General features: G+C 38.3%; 1 long non-coding RNA gene across 1 annotated transcript in view; it reads right to left on the bottom strand.

The window, feature by feature from the left end:
* Positions 1-7,214: 7,214 nt before the first annotated feature.
* LOC113256233 (uncharacterized) overlaps positions 7,215-22,683 on the bottom strand; it is a 194,873-nt gene continuing 179,404 nt past the window's right edge. Inside the window, exon 9 of the long non-coding RNA XR_008960797.1 lies at positions 7,215-7,963. This is a non-coding gene — a long non-coding RNA (uncharacterized LOC113256233). The remainder of the gene's footprint in view (positions 7,964-22,683) is intronic.

Raw genomic sequence — 22,683 nt, forward strand, 5'->3', positions numbered from 1 at the left:
CTCTGATCTTCTACTATGCCCAGACTAACACAATAGAAATTTGCCTGCTATTTGCCAATATTTCCTTAACAAATACCTAGAAAAAGTATTAACTTTGGTGTTGGGGATGGAAATGCTGGAATTATCAACTAGAGCCATTTCCCAAGAAAAACTTTACTGAACCTAGAGACTGACTGGGCTTCTTAATAGACCAAAAAATAAAATAGGGAAAGACAAAAATAAGGTCAAGTATGAAAAAAAGTTTCCAGTCTGAGTGATGAGAATAATACTGATGCTATGAATGAGTGAGAATTAAGTAAATGTAGCTGATTTAGGATAAGAGATTATTAATTAAGCTGGAGAAATATTACTATTGAGCTAATAGTAGAACTTGAAAGTGGAAATATCCAATGGAAAGTTTGAAATTTTAAAGAACAGAGCATGGCTAAGGATTAGAAGTAACTGTACAGAATTGGAGTCTTTCACTTTTAGAGGATTGTAGCCTCACAGATGAGCTGATTAATGGGAAAGAGAGGGATGAAAAAGATGAGTCACCAAAGAGGTCAAAGAAAGTATGAGCAAAAAGACAGTGCAGTGTTGACTTGGAAGTGGAAATGAATGTCAGTGAAACACAGAAATCTGAAAAAAGGGATAATATGGAAAACCCAAGAAATTCAACCAGATGGAAGTCAACAGTATTGAATGTCATGGGGAAATGAGAAGAGAAAGAGTCTGAAAATAAACCCTTGGATTTTATACAGAAGAAAAGGTACAAATGTTTGAATGCCAACTATGTGCTAGGTGCTTTTACTTACATGAAACATTTTAAGAAAAATTTAAGCAGTGTTCTTGGATGTGGAGACCAGACAGAGAAATTTGGCAGGCAAAGAACCAAGCAACACCAAGTGGGGCCTCAGGGGAACAGTAGGGTCAAGCTAGAAAGGTTTTTTGCTTTGTTTCATTCTCTTGTATCAAGGTGGGGCAAACTATTTGCTTGAAAGCAGGAAGAAACCTAGAGGGAGAGAGATCGGAGGGGTTATGACAGAAGCTAAGTGATTCCAATGGTAAATGTTAAAAAATGGAAGTTTTAACATTAATTAAAAATAATTAGCAATTTTATATTCTCTATCAAAGAGTTAATTTCATTTAATTATGCATGGAATGAGTCTATGGTTCTTTGTCAGCTCTCCTTGTCTCCCTGCCCTTTGCTTTTATGGCTTTGCATTCATAAAAACAAAGTCTTTTTCATTCCATTATACCCTTGTGAACAGTTAACTAGTTTTACAAAGAAATATAAATTCTGAGTAATCAGCCTAATTGTTGACCCATTTCTACATTTATAAATTATTTTTTAAAAAATCCACCAGGGAATTTCTAATCTTCTCTAAAAAACAACCAGATGTTGCTCATATCATCTATTATAATAAAAAACTTTGAAAGGTTTTGTCTCATAGCAGGGATACTCCTACTCCCTCAAAATCGTTTTGCCTATAACACACTGACGTATTCTAAAAAGTATACAAATGTATCTGTTAAGTAGAATAACTACCAAAAAGTAATTTCCTCATTTCTTGCCTTACTAAGCTCTTCCAAATACCAAATACTATAATGCAATATTCTAAACTGGCAGTTTATTTCCTGTATTCAGACTAAAATATTGTCTTATCTAAACTGAGACAAGTACCTTCTCATCCTTGTCATTCCTCTAAGCACTGGCAGCCCAATTCCATAGGACTGAGGACGAGTCTCAGCTGCATCAGCTGCTCCCTGCCATCCCTTGGCTAACCTCCCGTGCCTCAATGTCCCATGGGCAAGATAAAATTACGGTGTGATAGGATATCATCTTCTCTTACAATTAAATCCTATCCTAGACATGCCGATACAATAGCAACTTCATCTCTGCCCAACAGCTAGCCACTTCTGGAGGATGATTACTAAGTACAGTTTCTTCCCCAGACACCAGAAGCAGAGACTCAGATGAACCACACGGGAGTGTTGCACCGAAAGGAGGCAAGTGGGCTGAAAAGAAGAGCAACAACGGCCGAGTTCATTGCCACATTAAATATAAAGCAGAGTAGAATTCAGTCAACAGCAACAACAAACCGATCTACTCTTGGTGGGCAATAGAACTAAAAATAATTGAAAATAATAAAATGATTCAAACAGTGGCAATAAATATTTATTACCTTTAAATTTGAGCTTTTTCTGACTTGAGAAAGGTGAAAATACAAGTGAAGTAATCATTGTGAAAGTATTTCAGAAGAAATACCCTATAACTATTTCACAAATTTACTCAATCTCATGAGCTATTGATGTACGTATGTGAAGCTACCTTGAAAACTAGAGAGTGCTGTGTAAGTGTGATTCTTAGCATTACAAAGTTCAAGATATTATTATTAAATGGTCATGACTATTGGCCACATTATATCATAAGCCAGTTATGAAATCTACTCTAAATAAATGCTAAAGTGTTTTGGAGGTGGTTACACTGATATCCATAAGGTTTATTTGCAAAATAAATTTCAGAAATCTTCTTGTTAATCCTTAAGAATAAGCAGATGTCAACTGTAATACAATATTATTTAGAAACTGGTAAATCTAGAAATTTTCTAAGAATAAAAATTTCAAAGGTGGGGCACCTGGGTAGCGCAGTCGTTAAGCGTCTGCCTTCGGCTCAGGCTGTGATCCCAGTGATCCGGGATCGAGTCCCACACGGGCTCCTCCGCTGGGAGCCTGCTTCTTCCTCTCCCACTCCCATGCTGTGTTCCCTCTCTCGCTGGCTGTCTCTCTGTCACATAAATAAATAAAATCTTTAAAAAAAATTTCAAAGGTAAATTTCTTTTTATTTGTCTTTGCAAAATTATTCACCAAATGTTATGCAGAATTCTTAAAAAAAAAAACAAACCCTTGTGTTACAATCTCCCTATTATGTCTCTCCTGAAGTATTAATGTCAAATAATTATAAGGTTCTTTTATACTCTTCTTCAGTAACACAGATTATAGGCAAGACTTCAAAATAAAGAAGTGCTTCTCAGATTAAATGTGCATACAAATCACCTGGGGATCTTGTCAAAATGCAGACTCTACTGTAGTGGGTCTGGGATGGGGCTTGAGAGCCTGGATTCTGCACTTCTAATAAGCTCCCAAATGATGGCAATGCTGCTAGTCCAGGGCCAATCTTCAAGTAGCAGGAATATAAAAAGAATTATTGAGGTTGGGTGCTATATTAGACAAGGTTCTCCGAGAGAGATCCTGTACCCAGAGATACAGAATCAATAAGACACATATATTTACGTCTATATATTACATAATATAAATTACATAAATACATAAATTATATACAATATATATAATTTTATATATATATATAATTTTATTTACACACACACACATATGAGAAAGAGAGAGATAAGTTCTAAGAAATTGGCTTACCTGATTATGGAGGCAGAGAAATCCTAAGATCTGTAGTTAGCCATCTGGAGACCAAGAGAACCAATGGTATAGCTCCAGTCTGAAAGCCAGCAGGCTCAAGACCCAAGAAGAAAGTCTTGATTCAGTTTGTGTCCCAAGTCAAGAAAAGACTGATATCCAAGCTCATGCAGTCAGGCAGGAGGAGTTCCTTTTTATTTGTGGGAGAGTCAGTCTTTACATTCTATTCAGCCCTCATTCAATCAGTTGAAGGGCTGAATTAAGGAGGGCACATTAAGGGGGCGCCTGGGTGGCACAGAGGTTAAGCGTCTGCCTTCGGCTCAGGGCGTGATCCCAGCGTTATGGGATCGAGCCCCACATCAGGCTCCTCCGCTATGAGCCTGCTTCCTCATCTCCCACTCCCCCTGCTGTGTTCCTTCTCTCGCTGGCTGTCTCTATCTCTGTTGAATAAATAAATAAAATCTTTAAAAAAAAAAAAAAAAAAAGGAGGGCACATTAAGAAGGGCAATCTGCTTACCTCAGTCCACCTATCCAAATGTTAATCTCACAGACATGCCCAGAATAATGTTTGACGAAATATCTGGGACCCCATGGCCCAGTCAAGCTGACACATAACATTGGCTATCACAAATGTTATTGCTATGTATTCTTTATTCCAGCCAAGTAGTAATAATCTAATTAAAATAATTCCAAAGAATTTATTTCAAGCTCCTAATCTATTAGGAGCCTGACCCATAATAAATTAAGGAGACAAATAGCATTGATTGATGTTAGTACTTGACTTTAAAGGTAATAAAAATAATCCTTCTTATTTAAAGAAGGTAATGCCTATCTCAAAATGCCTATCTCAAAAATGGCAGTTTTAAAAGTAAGGTAGGCCTATATTGAATGTCTTTTTCAAAGTTGTACTACGAACTGGTGTGAAAAATACAAAATTACATCAACCGAGACATCATAAGTTTTATAGAAAAAGGAGGGGTATCATAAAATGTATGTAAAAATTATTTTATCCACTGTAAAACTTCTTAGAGTCTTTAATATACTAATCATTAGCATCTCTATATACTAATATATAGAAGTATATACCCATCAATATATTCCAAGAGGGAAATATATCATATTTCATTGAATCTAAAATGCCATCTAATGCTAGGACGTATCACTTTAGGTACCACTAAATAGGAAATAATAATGTCAATTAAATAGGACACGATGCTTCTTGAGTCACTTATGATTTTTAAAATACTCACTGAGCTCTTGTAGATTTATAGGTAGACTTAATCACGTATCACCCACATGCATATAGAAAAAGGAAAATGTAAGTAAAGGTTATCGATTACAGTACTAACAAAATTTCCTCACATTTGAAGTCTGACTTTTCTGAATCACTTTTCAACTTTGTTTCACTATCATTTTTCCATACAATATTTTCGGCTAGAGCACTAATGATACACTTTCTTTTTTTTTTTTTAAAGATTTTTATTTATTTATTTAAGAGAGTGAGACAGAGCAGAAAGCACGCACAAATGGGGGAGGGGTAGAGGGAGAAGCAGACTCCCCTCTGAGCAGAGAGTCCTACACAGGGCTCAATCCCAAGACACCAGAATCATGACCTGAGCCAAAGGCAGACGCTTAACCAACCAAGCCACCCAGGCATCCTGATGCACTGTTTCGCAAAAGTGTTTCACTATTGTCTCTAGAATATTCTTCCAAGCTACTTACACCGATTCTAGATGTTTTGATGTTGGCACGTTCTTCATTAGATATCAAAGAAATTTTCAGGCACCAGTCAAGAACTCAAATACAGGGGCTCCTGGGTGGCTCAGAGAGTTAAGAGTCTGCCTTCGGCTCAGATCATGATCTCCAGGTCCTGAGATCGAGCCCCACGTGGGGGGGGGGGGTCCCAGCTCAGCAGGGAGTCTGCTTCTCCCTCTCCTTCTGCCTCTTCCCCTGCTCATGTTCTCTCTCTCGGTCTTTCTGTCTCAAATGAATAAATAAAATCTTTAAAAAAATAAAAAAGAACTCAAATCTATGACCTATATATAACCTGCTAATTAGCTGATAACCTTTGTAAGGCACATCTTGAATTCAGACATGTTATACTTGAAAACATACAAACACACATACACATGCACACACATCTCACCTTAGAATCAATAGCAATAGTTATTCCCAAATTTGTTTAACCAAAGAAGAATCCCTCACTTTTTAAAGAACTATATCTCAAGGTACCAGTGTCTCAAGAATCTTATTTTTTAAAAACACTACCTTAAATGTATTCATTCTCTATACCACATTACCTTTTGGCATAAGTTGATCCAAATGATTTATTTTTTTCTTAGTATATAACCTTTCTGAATAAAAAAGTATGCCTATTTCTTCTCCCCTCTGCCCTTCCCACAGTGTCTAAGACGCTGGTCATTATACTTCAGGTGTTCACTAAGAATTCTGCTAGGAAGGGTCCAGGACTGAGCATCACAGAAATTCTCCTGGCCTGCTTCCAAAACAAGTTTAATTCTTCTTCTGTTCTGCCTTATGACTAAAACTTTCATCCTAGCAATGTCTATCAAATAATTTCTTGCCTTTTATTCTCAGGTAAATATCCACTTTTCTAGACGCACTTCAACGATCATTATCATAACCCTATTCTAACAGGCTGGTGTTTACAGACACTCAGTAGTGGAACAGGGGTGAGAAAATCTGAGTTCTAATTATAACCCTGCCATTTGCTCACTATGTGCGCAGCTCCTCCAATCCTCAGTTTTCTCCTAAGTCAAATGAAGATAACATTTGTCCCACTAGCTTCACAGTTGTCATAATCAATAGAAAGGACTGTTGTCATAATCAATAGAAAAAAATATACCAAAAAGCACTCTAAAGTCTACATAGTGCTATCTCTGCTTTTATTACATGCATTACATGAAAATTCTGTCCAACCCTCGATCTGGCTTTGGTTTTGTTATTCATCTGACATAAACTATAAGCTCCCCAGAGAAACTTTATGAGTACTTCCAGAGTATCCTTTCCACTGAAAAACATCATTAAACAGTAATAGTCATGAAATTTCTGAGGACTATTCTATTTGAGATAATAACCATAAACATATAAAACTGAGTCCCCTGGAGCTCAGTGAATCCATTCATTGTGGACTTACCAGCTATACTAATTAAAAATCAAAGGTGTGCTTTTGTTTGTACGAAAGAAATACAGGAATAAGAAGGACATCCTCTTCTTTACTATTAAAGAACTCTTAAAGAATAAAATTCTTTGACTAACATTATTTCATTGGAACTTTACAAAGCTCTGGCAGGTATCAATATCACAGTGTTTTACAGATGAGAGGACTAGAGCGCCAAGAGGTTTACCGCCAGGAAGGAAATAATCTTGCTCACATACTCATAGCAGAGCTGAGGTTTTAATCTCAGAATGCTAGGCTTCCTCCTATGTGCGGATTTCTGAATCTCAGCAGCCTCGACCTTGTGAGCTGGGTGAGTCTCTACTTGGGGGGCGGGGCAGTCCTGTGCATTTCAGAATGTTTAGTGCATTCTGGCTCTCCCCACCAGATATCAGCATCGCCCCTCCCCCACCAGGACAACAAAAGTGTCTCTAGATATTGCTAAATGTCTTCTAGGGGCAAAACCACACCCCATTGAAAACCTGTCATACATCATACCACTTTTAAATAGCAGCACTTTTATAATTTTTCCAATATTTTTCACATGCTTGATCATCGCTTCATGTCAGATGACAATGATAACTTAGGACCTATTGGTTTCCTGTGCCTGCCATAAAAAATTACCACAAACTTGATGGCTTAAAATAGGAGATTTATTCTCTCATAGTTCTGGAAACAAGGAGTCCAAAATCAACATGTGGTCGCACTCCCTCCGAGGGCTCAGGGGGGATCTTTCCTTGCCTTCTCCAGCTTCTGGTGGCTCCAGGTGTCCTTTACTTGTGACTGCAGAACTCTCATCTCTGTCTTGCCGGGATCTTCTCTGTGTCCTCTCCTCTTCTGTCTTTTATAAGAACACTTGTCATTAGATTTAAGGCTCAGGGGAGAATCCAGGGTGATCACAAGATCCTTAATTACATACGCAAAGACTTTTGAAAATAAAGTCTCATTCACAGGTTCTGGGTGGATGCCTCATTTGTGGGGCCACCATTCTACTCATTTCACAGATTATACCGTTTTTCTGAGAATGAAAAACACTTTCTGGATAATCTCTCATCTCATTAATTTCAGGAATTAGTAGAGATGAACAGGGAAGAAAATGAGGCCCAGGAAAATTAGGGGCAAATTTGCTAAGGCCAGTGAGTTAGAGATTTACTAAAATAAACTAGGGTCCATGTCCGGGGCCTTCCCCACTGGGTCTATGGCAGGAGAGTTGAAAGAACCAGCTGAATTACATCCTGCTTTAGGAACCATACAATTCACAGTTGAGTTCTGGTGGAAAATTGAAAAGAAAAAGAGAACACAGCTGGATATCCAGATCCTTTTGTTGATTTTTTAAAAAATCAGCTGTAAATTTCTAAAATCCACAAGATTTTCTGGAACCTGGTGAAAGAAAACAAATGTGGAACCCCATTTAACAAAGTTGCTTCTCAATGTGTAAGTATTCTTTGAAATTTATTCCTTTATGTGTGCTGCATGTCAATTTTTTAAAAATCTGTGATTATAGAGTCATGAGCATTAGAGATACAGAGCATTAGCTTTCATAATGCATGATATTAATCACTCTCTCATATACGGAGACTGATCACACAAAAACCTGTGAGATCATGCTCACTTAACAGAGCCTGGTCACAGAGTAATGGTCTGCTGATTTCCCCCAAATACTGCATTTCTCTTTTTTGATACCACATTTTCATTCTAAGTGGTGTTGACATTTTGACCAGAGTATCCAGTAAGTTATGAATCACCATTCGACATCAAATGACTCAGTTATAGAATTACAACCATGATTTGTATAAAAAGCCTTTTTAAATATAATATATCATAACTGAACAATCCCCTTCTTGATTTCTCTTGCACTAGTCACACTCCTTCTTCTAAAGGTTAGCATGAAGATGTCCAGTCACTTACTCATTTTCCTATCTCCATTTACAATTGTAAGCTGAATTCACCAAAATTACATCCTTATTACATCCTTTGTTGCATGTTCTGGATTTTATTTGAACATTTTTTTTATTTATTAAAATTAAGATATTCACGTGGTTTACATTTTTTTGTTTTCGTTTTTTTTAAACAGCAAACAGGGGTATAGGATGCAAAGGGTAAATTTCCTACCAAGCCCAGGCCTCTGTTCTAGTCCTCAGAAGCACTCAGTGTTAATAGCTTTGAGGGTATCTTTTCAGAAATATTTTACATATTCTCAAGTCTTCTTTTAGAAAAGACCTTTCTGGGGCACCTGGGGGGCTCAGTGGGTTAAGCAGCTGCCTTCAGCTCAGGTCATGATCCCAGGGTCTTGGAATTGAGCCCTGTGTCGGGTTCCCTGCTCAGCGAAGAGCCTGCTTCTCCCTTTCCCCCTGTCTGTCTACTTGTTGTCTCTCTCTCTCTCTCTGTTGAATAAATAAATAAAATCTTAAAAAAAAAAAAAAAAAGAAAGAAAGAAAAGCCCTTTCTACTAAGGCACAAATCATTCTTACTTAAAAAGAGAGTTCTCACATTTTTGTTTTAGACCGTGGTCTCTAACAGGATTAACCCTAACATGCCCCCAAATCTTCTGAGTGGATTTAATCAAATCATTAGACTCAATAGATATCATCTCACAACTTGGAAAAAGAAGCATATTTTAAAAAATATCTTATTAATGAATAATCCTCAGCAAACCCTACTCTTAATGTTCTGTGTACGTAATCAGCTCACTCAAACATTATCCTATATGGGCCTTTTAAATTTTATTCTCAGAGAGAAATAATGTATCTTCTTAATATCAAATTTCAAGTGACAAATCTCTTGCTTCGAAAATAAAATATCCCCAGGTTTCTCCATTATTTATTCCCAGGGATGACTAAACCCTTATATTTACTTTGATTTTTCTTTCAAGGGTGAGGTTGTTAATGAGCTTATCTATTAAGGAAAAAAATCTAGAGGTATGTGTAAACCAGATCTGGATTTACACTAGATAATAAAAGTACACCCTACAACTACAGATGCTAACACAGGGCCTGAAGGAAAGTAGGCAAGATTTAAAACAGGTGAAAATTTAGCTTTAATTAAATATTATGAATGGCCTAAGAACTATTCCTTAGCTGTAGCTTCTCTTTGCTTCCTGCTACAGATTTATTGTTAAAAGAGCATGAGAAGGCTTAGTGAATGTTTTATAATATTGTCAAAGTGTCTGAAATTTAAGAATTCTGTAAACCCATGGGTATCCAACAGAAATGGGCCAGGAGATTGGGAATGGTTAGAAGACGCTGCATGATTTTGATTCCCTCCTTCCACCCACATATGCACATAACACACATGTTTTGGTCAGATCCTTCAAGAAGTAGACACCACAACAGAATGACCTATTTACGAAATGTATTAGGGACCCACCTGTAAGAGAAAACAGGGAGAGGCTGAGAGGGCAGTCAGATGTTGACACATGCTGACCCTAGAGGAGAGAGAGCAGACACAAGAAGGGGAGGAGGGTCAAAGGGGCGTGTCTTAGCAGGGCACTCTAAGTGAAGTTTGGAAAGACCACGATGGGTGGGAGGGAAGGTCCTCAAGCCAAAGTTGCCCATCAGGGGTGTCTCACAGCTCCCAAGGAGAGGCCTTCCTTAGCATCTCAGGCGTGCTCAGTCATTGGCTGAGAGCAGCACGCGGGAGATGTGGCCTCAGGACAAACTTGGTGATGAATTTCAGAGCTTGACATCTGGGACTCTCAGTCAATTATGCTCCTTGTAATTGGCGATCTAAGAAGTTCACATGCACCATCTCAGGTGCCACCTATCACTCCAAATATATCTTAGGCTGATCTTCATAGCCATATACATATAAAATTGAAAATATTTGTTTTCAAAGTTTCAGCCTGATGCTCCAGCTCTGAGATTACTCTCAACAGAAATGTTTCAAATTCTAAACTTTCTCTTGGTCAACAGAGCAATTAGCAATAAACTAATCCACGCTAAGAAGGGAATGATTCACTATGCATCCTGCATAACTCTTCTTTAACTTGCCAAGTTGAATGGATCTTTATTGGTGGATATATTTTTATTGAGTAAATTTTACATACAGCAAAACACATAGGTCTTAAGTGTAAAATATGAGGAGTTTTGATATTATCTATATTCATGTAACTACCATCCCACTCAAGATTTAGACCACTCCAGAAACTGTCTTCATGTTAACTCTCAATCAATTCTAACCTTGCTATAAATAACCATTGTTCTAATTTCTATTACCAAAGATTAATTTTGGCTGTTCTCAAAGTCTGGATAAATGGAATCACACAAGATATACCTTTTGTGTATCAGACTTTTTTCCACTTTGCATAGTATTTTTGAAATTCATCCATGCTGCTGCTATTGCAGCCAATAGTTCATTCATTTTTTTTTTTTAAAGATTTTATTTGTTTGTTTGACAAAGAGAGAGAGAGAGCACAAGCCTGGGGGAGAGGCAGAGGGAGAAGCAGACTCCTCGCTGAGCAGGGTAGCCCGAGGCAGGGCTCGATCCCTGCACCCTGGGACCATGACCTGAGCCAAAGGCAGATAGATGCTTAACTGACTGAGCCACCCAGGTGCCCCAGTAGTTCATTCTTTTTATTGCTGAATAGTATTCCATTGCATGGATATACCACAGTTGATTTATCTGTTAGCTGGTTGACAGACATTTGGGTTGTTTCTAAGAAAACAGTTTTCCAATGTTTGTACCATTTTATACTCCATAACTGGTGGGATTTTGAGAAATATCAGATGATATTTTAGGCCTTCTCTCAAATCATTCCACCCAACTAATTTTACCTAATAAAAGACTAACCCTGGCAGGATTAAAAGAAATTATTTACACATCTCTTGTTCTAGCCAAAGCATACAGATGTTCTAACATCCCATTATAGTGATGGGAAAACAAAATCCAGGAAATATTGATGCTTGCTCAAAGTCAAACAACTGATAAGTACAATCAGGATTCAAACTCAACTCCACTCCTTTTATAGCAAAACCAATTGTCCTTCCCCCAAACAAACTTCCAAAGCATAACACTAGAGAAACCTTGGCTTTAGCCAGAAGCCAGAGGCTAAGGGAGGAGAGGCTCCAGATGCAGTTGCAAACTCTTCTCTACTTACTGCAGAAAGGAGGGTGAAGACCACCAGCTCACTTTTATCAACCTTGCCCAGATCTATGTCAGCGCCATCCACCATGTCAGAAACATAGGGAATTTGTAAAGGACCTTCTGTCCACCTTGTTTGTTTTTCCCTCCAACCCAATCTGACCTCAAGGGATTATTATTATTATTCTTGCCAATTAAAGCTAAGGAAGCAGAGTATCTGTTTACATAATTTGTTGGAGATCACATAGATTAGTGCTCTTCCCTAATACCCTCACTGCCAAGCACAGTAGGGATGAAAGGCCAGGCAGACAGTGCACGGTGAATCAATGGATGGATCACAAACAAGTTTTCTGGCTTCAAGTTCAGACATCTTCTCATTAGGCTGTATATACTAAAACCTTATTTTCCTCAAGTTTTTAAAACCAAGAGACTGGATGATATGACTTCTGAGATTTTGTTCAATTTAGAAAGCCTAGGATGCTTTGTTTGCACTTCATACAAACCTTACAGGAAAAGAACGAGCGTTTTTCTCTGACAGCACCTTAAAATTACCAAAGAACCTGAATCCTTGAATGCAGGAGGGAACCTATTGTGACTAATGAGTAAAAAGTCCTGTGGGATGAATTCTGTCAAGAAGAAACTAAGAGCCTATCCAAAGGTGACACTGAACACATTCCCTTCCTTGAACAACACAAATATCAGATTCCCACTCTTGGTGGATGACAGAAGTTCTGGGAAAGTCATTTTCATGGAAAATATTAATACCTTATTTGCATACATAACAGCATTCTAGGAAAAACAGAATCTAGAAATATAAATTAGTTTAGAGAACATCAGGAAAAGAAAAAACTATGTATCACACATATAAACCAATGCTCAAAAAATAAGTCAAGATAAATCAATCATCTCCTGGTCATGTGTACAACTCCAGGCTGTCCCTAATAGTGTCACGCTCTTCCTGTTAGTTCTTTGCCAATCTCATTGCTTTCATGTTCCCAAGCACTGGAGCTTTGCTACTTGCCTTGTATCAGAGTAGGCATTAGACTGAAGACAGTTTTGCCAGGTTGCTGTCCCTGATATCAGCCAAGTCTCATTTTCTAAGGTAGAAACACTCAAATGAAACGCTCCACTTCTCCTCTGAGTAGAAATCCTGCCAATCCTGTCCGTCCAATCCATGTTTACATTTTCAGTCCAGACATTTAGGCAACTGATAAAAGTCCCTCTCTTTTTATTTGAAACATCAAGAAATAATTCATTATTCAATTTCCTCTATTGCACATATATCAACAAAACTTAAACTATGAGTACAGATCACCATAAATCGTAAGCTTCTCTGGTATATTTTACATAATTTAACAGAAACTGCATCTTTCAGTCTCCTGGGAATATAATATTACCACCTTCAAAGTGTTTTCTTAGGCACAACACTCAATCTCCCATCAAGCTGAATGACTTTACCCAAAATGATAAGGAAAAGACCTTAAAGGTCCTTCAAGTAAGCAATTAATACTTTTTAGAATAGACTGGTTTATCTCTGCTTTTGGGAAGGTTTCAGTATGCACAAATTGTGCCTTCATTCTTTGATTCAGAATCGTGTTGTTTCTGAAAAAAGAATACTCTTGTTCCTGTGGAGAGTAAAATTGACCCTATTTTTATGTCTGGAGTAGCTCCTATTCGTATGTTTTACTGTATGTGATGACAGGAAACACTATAATTAATTTTCTAACAAGTAGTAGCTTGAATTGAGAAAATAAGCCAAAGACAAATTATACCATTGTAAATGAACCCCCACCCCCAATTCCCTTCTTAATCATATCAATGCTTTTTCATTTTTCATTATTATGGGGGGAGGGGACATAACTTTGTGCCTCTATGCTGTGGAAATGCATGATCTCCTAAGTCCCCTCTCTAGAGCCTCCTACCCTTTCTTCTCCAGATTTCTGTGATCTGTTATATGCTCCTTCCTCCAACTTCTCCAATAAGTCCTTGTCTCCTTCCACCTCAGGGACTTAAAACATGGTGAAAAATCTGTCTCCACCCCTGACCCTTAGATGTACACTACCCTGAAACTAGTTAAGTCTAGATACTCTATTCCTTCCTTCGGATTCCAGCTTCAGATTCCAGTGATCACATCCTTCAGGAAAGCACTTGGCTTACTCACCCGGTCTCTTTTTTTCATGTGTTTCCCCTTCATTATAAACTTATCAAAGTAGTCGTTTTATTTGTGTGATTCTTTGATAAATATCATCATCCCCATCCCATGAAGTAAAGCCATGGCTTTTTTAATGGTCATAAGCACCCCTCCCAGTACATAGTAGTCAATAAAGGTATTTATTCAAGAAACTGAATTTTTAAATGCGATTGACAGAAAGAGCATAAAACAAATTTTAGTGAGGAAGACCCTAAGCAAGGGTAATCACAGTATATAGAGAAATGCTTTTTTTCCTGTAAAGCTATTGGAGGAGGACAACTAGTAGAAACTCAAGGGAAATGTAATTAATACTGGCTTTAAAGAAGAAAAATTACGAGATTTTCTTGGTGGAGAGAAGAACTCGGGTAAAAATTGATTTGGTGATTCTGTATCGAGATTCCTGGTGTTCTGCTCAGTTATTTGTATAAAAATGACTCATTCTTCCTTTTAAGCAACAAAAGCTCAATCTCACATTCAATAATGTCTGCAGCACAATTGTTGCTCCAACATTTGAACTTGAAAGAAAATATTTACAAACCTGTGTATGAAATGTATTTTCCTCTGACTTGCATTCCTACTCCTACAAATAAACGTCCTATTTGCATACACCTTAGAAGGCATAGGTAACTGAGCTGAACAGTTTTACTCAAGCAGGCGTAATAATCTGGAGGGACTAATAACATGTGAAAACCCACAAATCATGATGAAAACCGGGATTACCAACCTTTACTTCACTTTTCACTGAAATCTTGTCTTTTAGGGTTTATATTCTTTGTTTCCATGAAACTGCTGAGTGTGTAAGATATGGATATCTTAGAAAAAAAGTGAGCAAAATTATAGTAACTGACCCAGAAGCAACCATTCAAAATGCCACATAGAAATAAAGAAGTGTCCTAATAATGGGGTGTGGAACACAGGTGGGGTACTCGGGCCACTACCCATGGAAGGAAGCAGGAATTCCTTCTCTCCCACTCACCCAAACACTCTGCCCCGTACATTCGTTGCTCATTTCTGTCTGTTGATTGAATAAATGAACAAATGAATAAACAAATGATTTTGATGGCACCATAGCATGCATTCACAATGCATAGTACACCCAAATGTTATTTCTACTGGGAGCATCAGATCCTCACCTGAGGGAATTTTCACTTCTGGTAGAATGGTTTAATTATTTAAAATCTGGAAAAGGTCTTTAACTTGGAACACTTTAGGGAATACAAAATATCAAGTGAGAATAAGTAAAGCTAAAAACTGAACGAGAATTTTAGAATACATTTGACCAAATTTTGTCAACATGACCCAAGGATTTCTGCTAGAAATAGTCAACATGACCCAAGGATTTCTGCTAGAAAATCCCTATCAGGTTGTCTCCATTCCATTGTAGTTTCTATTCTATAGCTTGCTCTGAACACTTCTTCTTGCCTATTCCAAGTTCTGCTGTTGTGTGATTTATTAGATTTATTAGTATTAGACTTAATAATATTATTAGATTATTAATACATGAGATTAATTATTAGATTTATTATGAGGCTGATTGTTGCAATGAACAACCCACAGATTGAGGTGGCTTTGAAGGGTGTCTTTCTTGCTTGGGTCACAATCAATGCAGACTGAGTGAGATTGAAGAGTGTCCACTCCACCCAATCACTGAAGGACCAGGCTCCTTCCGACTGGTGGCTCTGCTGGGCTCTAGTAGGGGGTAAACTTCAGAGCCCATCCTTAGAATCTCTAGATGCAGACCAGCTAATGAGCAAAATTTGAGAAGGATCTACAGATTCTCATAATAATGCATTGTACCCCTTTTATCCACATGCCATCGACTGGCTGAATCACATGCAATGGGTAGGTAAATTTAGAAAAGCAGAACACCAAGGACAAGAATTTGAAACAGCTGTGTCTCATCTAGTTTCTGCCCCTCTTGCCTGTTCTGAGGTGTCACCCCTTTACCTGAAGGGTATCATTTTTAATCTTGATTTATGGACTTGCTGAAAGTTGACTTAAAATTATTTATCCATTTTTTTTTCTTAAGTATATTTTCTCCAACCAATGTGCTCTATAAATGCTGGCCATCAGTGGCTTTTCTCTGTTCTAGCTCTGAAAACCTTCTGTGTGAGTCTGCCTCACACATATTCTTGCCCCCAGTGATTAAAGGGTGCTTGAGACATTCTCTGAGGCAGACGAAAAGGAGCTAAATATGGCCTTTATCTCCCCTTGAGTGGAAAAGCCCTTTAAAAATCCCCACCGTTGCAACAAACACAAAGCATTCCTTCCTAATCCTTTTATCGCCTCATTTTACAAAAAGTTATTAATATTTATGTTTGTTTATTTATCAGAGACATCTGGGAACCTCTACTCTTCAAGCATGATTCTTCCTTCTCCAAGGGCCGCTTCCCTTGGCTCCAAAAGTACTGCTAAAGAATAGCCTCAAATGAATCTTTGTTTCCTGGGTGAATTGCCCTAGCATCTTGAAATCTTCACTTGCCTTGCTGTATATTCAGCTCAGTAGGGTGGCTAACCCAAACATTCGCACTTTTTTTTTTTCCAACCAGAGAAATGAGAAAAGAACTGCGCTTTAATTTTATTTCAATGATAAGAAAAATTAAAGTTACTTTATATTAAAAACCTTAATATGGTTTGAAAATCTCAACAAATTTTTTTATCATCTGAAATGACTTTAATGGATTTTTCCCTAGTATGCCATTAATACAAATCCATTTTGTTTTATTGAGGTCAAACTACCTTCCCTTGTCTTGTTCCCTGGCAGAAGGAAATTAGGTAAAAATTAGCTCATTGTGGTTATATTCACTCTGTATTGCTGCATAAAGGAGAGGACTAACTAAAGGGCAAGCTGATACCTCACAAAGATGAAGCACTTTGTATTAGGCCAGAGTTCCTGTGATGTAAGGGGGAAATGAGAGTGGGAAAGGCAATCTATAAATAAAAGACTCAAAGAATCACTGAAGGTGGAGGTTATTGACTTTTGAAGCTTTTCTTAAAAATTAGCGTGTTTTATGTATAAGTGCATTAGTTACTAAGCCACACAGAACGTCAATCTTGCTTCATTCTCCTCTTGAGCTACAAGTAGAGCTAACTACAAATATATAGATATATTTTTCCTGCTGGTGTCATTTTCCTCAGAGCTTTAAGCTCACTTTATCATTTCAGTTACAGTTCATTAAGTATGACACACATACACACACAGAGTACAAATATATAAGGCACATTTACACTTCACAAGGTACAAATATATAAACACATGATACATCTACCTGACACAAATACATAAAAATTAACACACATAAGTAAATACCACAGGGACATGGTGGATATTGGAGGTTAGCTTTAGCTTTTTCAGGCTCCATTCTATCTTCCTTCTTGTTGGAGAGGCTGGAAAGCTTAAAACAAAATATTTAGACTCCCTTGAATCTAAGATTCTGGATGCAAATTCAGTTATGCCAATCGGATGCTCCTATGTGAAATTTGGGAGACAAAGTCAGGTGAAAGAACTGACCTGTTCCTTTTTGGTTCTTTCTACTGGCAAGCAGTGCCATGGAAAGGGAAGTTGTTTTCTGTAGCAATGGTCCAGGATCTGCTCACCAGCTGTGTGGTTGTTAAGAAATGGTGTGGCCTGAGGCTTGCTGGAGGGGAGGTGTGTGGGGGATGGGCTAACTTGGCGATGGGTAGTAAAAGGGGCACTTGTCAGGATGAGCATTGGGTGTTATATAAAAGTAACGCATCATTAAATTCTACTACTGAAACTAATACTACACTATATGTTAACTAACTTGAATTAAAATAAGGTAGAATAGAATAGAATAGAATAGAATAGAATAGAATAGAATAGAATAGAATAGGTCATGTCATCTCTTTCTAATCTTTGGATCGCAGTGATGGGCCCATTCTCCAGATTCCTGGGAAATGAGAGGAAGTTGTCCACAGCAGCAGCTTCATGGCAGAACTGGTTTATTATAGGTGACTAATCTGGAATCAAAGTTACGGGGTGTGTTCTTGAACTCATAGCGCCACTTACAGTACTAGAGGTGGTAGCTCTCCAATATAAATTATGGACCCCTCTGGAATTTATTCCTGGAGGCCCATCCTAGAACCTACTTCTTTCCTTCTAACAACTTATAAGCATCATATATATTTCATATATCTCTAATGAAAGGGATGGAGTGTTTTGTCCCTTGCACTGAACCCTAACTGATGCAATGGATGACACTTTATGTAATTTTTCAGTGTATTCAACTGTTGTCTGTGTAGTCCATTGGCCTGTATACAGTACACGTAATGTGACTTCCTGCAAGTCGGCTCACAATTTCCCTCAGGATAATTTGGTCCCCTCCAAAGCTCTGCAACCAGTCTTCTGTCATTGTCCTAGAAATTCTAGGGACATCTTTGTCCAAGCGCCTCCTCTCTGAAGTCTAATCTCAGGTTAGTCTCTCATGCTTTATGCTAAGTTTCTATTTAAATTCTTTCTGTGTCTCAACCCTGCTGCCGCTTTTACACTTAAGATATTTAGTGATATATATATTGTCTGCAATTTCGACAAGGTTATAGTTTTTCTTTTTTATCTTGGGTAAATATAAATTTTACAATAAATCCCTCTGCTTTGAGTTTATGGAAGAAGAATAACAATAACAACAAAGTAGCAAAAATAAGGTTGTTCAATATGATCTCCACTCCCTGTGTGGAGAAATTAACCAATCAAAAAGGTCAATCAATGATTCAGAAATAGATCTAGGAAGGGATACTTAAAAAAAAAAAAGAAGTCTGCATTTTTTGCTACTTTACTCTTCTCTCCTTGGAATGTTATCAGGGATTTTTCTACGTTTTTATCCTTCCTTTCTATTCCTGGTGAGTAGGGTAGAAAGACTGGCAAGTTTTCACAATAGATGCCCTGGCAAGATTCACAGGGACAGAGCCTGTCCTCTCCGTGAGCTAAGACTCTTATGACAGACCAGGAAAGGAAAGTCTTTACTGCCTTCCAGTCCCTATGCCAAACCCCAGGGTAAAATTTCAAGACTAATACGTTCTCTCTGCAGCAGAGTAAGAGTAGCATCTCCAAGGAGCAATGGTGCATTAGAAATATATTATTGCTGCTCAAAACCTTTGTGACAGTCCTCTATTTTTTGTTGTTGTTATAGTGAGGCAAAGAATCCCTTTCTTTAAGGAACTTCCCCGTACCCCTCCATGCTTTGTTGGAACTATCACTGACAATATTCCACTATATCTTACCCACAAGTTGGTCTTTGATTCAAGCTAGGCCAGTCATCCTCTTTCTCCCAGGTGTTTGAAAACTGAATGGAAACCCAGAGGACTGACGGCATTGGAGCTGGGGCACTGGTTGTTAGAACTCGCCAAGATCTCCCACGCGCCTTTGCTTCTTTCTTGCCCTTAGGCCCGGTTGTTTTTGTAAGCAGTTCTTTTGATTTTATGAGTGCTCTAGTATATTTCTGATAAGCTCTGCTTTATTTAAATTTTTGAGGCTGAACTTTGTTTCCTTCCAACCAGAGGACGCTAATCAATCCTCCTTCCTTTTCATTTCACACAATCTAATAGACTCCTGACAGCCAGTAAAATCCAGCTTAATAGTGCTGAACAAAAGCATCTTGTCATTTATTCATTCAACAAATACAGATTGAGAGTTTTCTAAGTGATACGTAGTAGGAATACAAAGATGAAATAAAATATTGTCCTCAGGCAGCTCATATTCTAGCAAAGAACAATGCAATATGAAATGAAATATAGTGAAGGAATTACCAGAAGAAGCAACATCTGAGCTCTTGGAAAGAATTTAGGCATTTTACCAGGTGGAAAGGAAGCAGGGAGCAAAGAAAAGAACTTTGGCAAAAGCAGGAAGGAGCCTTGGCTTTAAGAACTACTAGACACGGAATAAAACTAGAACCCAGACTCAAACCAGGAAGTGATGGAAGATTGGACTGGGATGGGGAATGCAGCCAGATGAGCAAAGCCAGGGTAGTCTCTGAGAATAGAATGGGGAGAGAACATATACCACTCATTGCCCTCTCCCCCATATTCCTTCTTCCTTCCCATAGGATTAGCATTCACAATTTTAAACTGGACACACCAATGCGAAGAATAAAGAATGCATTGGCCAGCTTCTCTAAGAACTAGATGTGGCCATGTGACCAAGTTCCAGCCAAAGGGAAACGAGCAACAGTCATGTGCGCAATTTGGAGTCATGTTCTTGAAAGGAAGCTTGTCCTCTCCTCCCTTCTTCTCCTTCTCACTAGGAATGTAGATGTGGTGATGGCGAAGCAACTAGATGAGAGCTGCACATTGAGAATGGGAGCAACTAGAGCGAACATGCCTGGGACCCCAGCTCCACCAACTTGCCACACGTGCCCTGCATGTATTTACACTCGGGCTGGTACACAAAAATCAATATCAACATTAATCCAGTGTAAACCAATGTAGAGTGGCCACTGGTCACAGCAGGTGAATTAATAACCTAACTGTTAACTAGAGAACCTAAAGATAGAAAGTGGGGAAGTTACAATTAAATCTGCCTTACAGCAGGGGTCAGCAAACTATGGCCTGCCAGCCAAAGGCTGCCCACTTCTTGTTTCTCTATGACCCATGAGCAAGATGTTTTTTTTTTTTAACATGTTTAAATGGCTGGAAAGAATCAGAAGAAGAAGATTTTGTGACACATGAAAATTATATGAAATGCAGTGTCCATAAAAAACATTTTATTGGAACACAGCCATGTTCATTCATTTATGTATTGTCTATAGCTGCTTACACACTACAACTGGCTGGTTGAATACATGCAACAGAGATCATGTGGCCCATTGTCTAAAATATTTTCTGCCTGGCCCTTTATTGAAAGAATTTGCCAATTCCTGCTTCTAATGATTACATCAATAAATGCAGCACATTTACTAAAGAATGAACAAAATCAAATCAAATAAGAGCCAATAAGAAGGCTACCCAGTGTTCTATGTAAAAGAGATAAAGGAGGCCAAACCAAAAGCAGTGGGGATTAGCAGAGGGGGTATATTAAAGAGCTATTTAGTAAAATTAACATGATTGGGAAATTTCAATCCAACAGAGGTATTGAGGTCATAGTGAAACATGAAAATGGTCCTTTCCCCAAAATTCTATGTGCATGATAAACTATTAAACTATTAAAATAAAAATCTGTTTCTCCATTCAAAGTTGATACTCAAACCTCTGCTGGGGATCTACAGGGATGCCCAAATTCGTGACTACTGGCCTCTCTGGGCTTTGCCAACATTTGTTTCCACCCATCATATTTGAATCCAAACTTCATCTTCAGCGGGAATTACTCCTGCCTTGTCTTAGGTGATAAGACTTCTAGAATGTGCCTCACCTCCTCTTACACAGGCAGCAAGGCATTCTCAGATGGCTTTGTTGGTACCCAGTTTATTTCAGACTTGAAAAAAAAAATTGTTGTTCTCAGTTTCAAAACTTATACTCATTGCCACAAATACTTGATATTTGTGGAGAACTGGAAATGCATAAATACTTATAATATCATTCAAGTCCATCCTCCTCTTTTATAAATAATAACCAATTCATCACATAGATATTTTTAATCAGTCTGAGATCAATCTGTCAAGTTCCAATTTAAGGTCTCCTAATCAATGGTTGGACCAAAAAAAACATGTGACTTTCCCCTGCCATTGCAACTCTGATGTCCTATCTGTAGAGATGTGACTTCAAAATTACAACAGAGCTGTATTTCAAATCCAGGTTCATGGTGTGTATGTTGTTGTGGTTCACTCATTCATTCATCCATTTAACAAATATTTATTACATGCCTATTGTGTTCTAGTAGGGATGTCAGACACCGGGAATATCAGACATATAAGGGCTTTCCTCCCGGAAGAGTGTGAAAAAAGATTTCAAAGTGAAGTAAGCATTGCTAAGAGAGTCATTCAAAATAGGGTCCGGAGAATATTGAGGAAGCCAGGCCTATCTTCATCTCCTTTCTCTATTTTTTTTTTTAAGATTTTATTTATTCATTTGACAGAGAGAGAGAGACAGCCAGAGAGAGAGGGAACACACGCAGGGGGAGTGGGAAAGGAAGAAGCAGGCTCCCAGCAGAGGAGCCCGATGCGGGGCTCGATCCCAGGGATCCAGGATCAAGCCCTGAGCCGAAGGCAGACGCTTAACGACTGCGCGACCCAGGCACCCCTTTCTCAATTTTTGAAACATCATGGATGCTTGACTTTTGCCAACTGCAACTTGTCAATTGCACTTCAACCACTTTCTGAAAGACATCCTCCTACTTCCAACTGATAATGAGATAATGTGACACCTGTTAGCTAAATAGCCAATCATGTATTAGTCAGTTTAACTCTGTCAGCACCAATCATAATTCCTCCAAAACAAGTGCAGTAACCTTGTGAGTTTTACCTTTATAAGCCTGTACTCCCTCACTTGCAATTCGGAGCACACTTTCAATTTTGCTCCACTCTGTCTCCCAGATTGCATTCCCTAAAGATCCCAAATAAATGCTTCTGATTGTTTTACAGCCTCTTCTTGGTGGACTGGAGTATGTGGTTTAGCGAGACATCCAGTCAACAGGCTGTCATAAAACATTGTAATGAACACCGAGCTGTGTGGAATGGGGCAATGAAATCCTAGAAAAGAAGTACTGAGCCCCGATCAGGGGAGATGTGGGAAGGCTTCCTACTGGAAGTGATGTCTAAGCTGAGGCTGGAGTCTGAGTAAGAGTTATCCAAGAGACAAGGGAAAAGCAGGAAAAAGGAAAGGCATGGGGGCAGACTGGGAAGAGAGAGTGGAAGAATGAATGGCCCCTTTGAATCACAGATGC

The sequence above is a fragment of the Ursus arctos genome, unplaced genomic scaffold, assembly GCF_023065955.2.
Source record: "Ursus arctos isolate Adak ecotype North America unplaced genomic scaffold, UrsArc2.0 scaffold_21, whole genome shotgun sequence".
Classification (NCBI taxonomy): Eukaryota; Metazoa; Chordata; class Mammalia; order Carnivora; family Ursidae; genus Ursus; species Ursus arctos.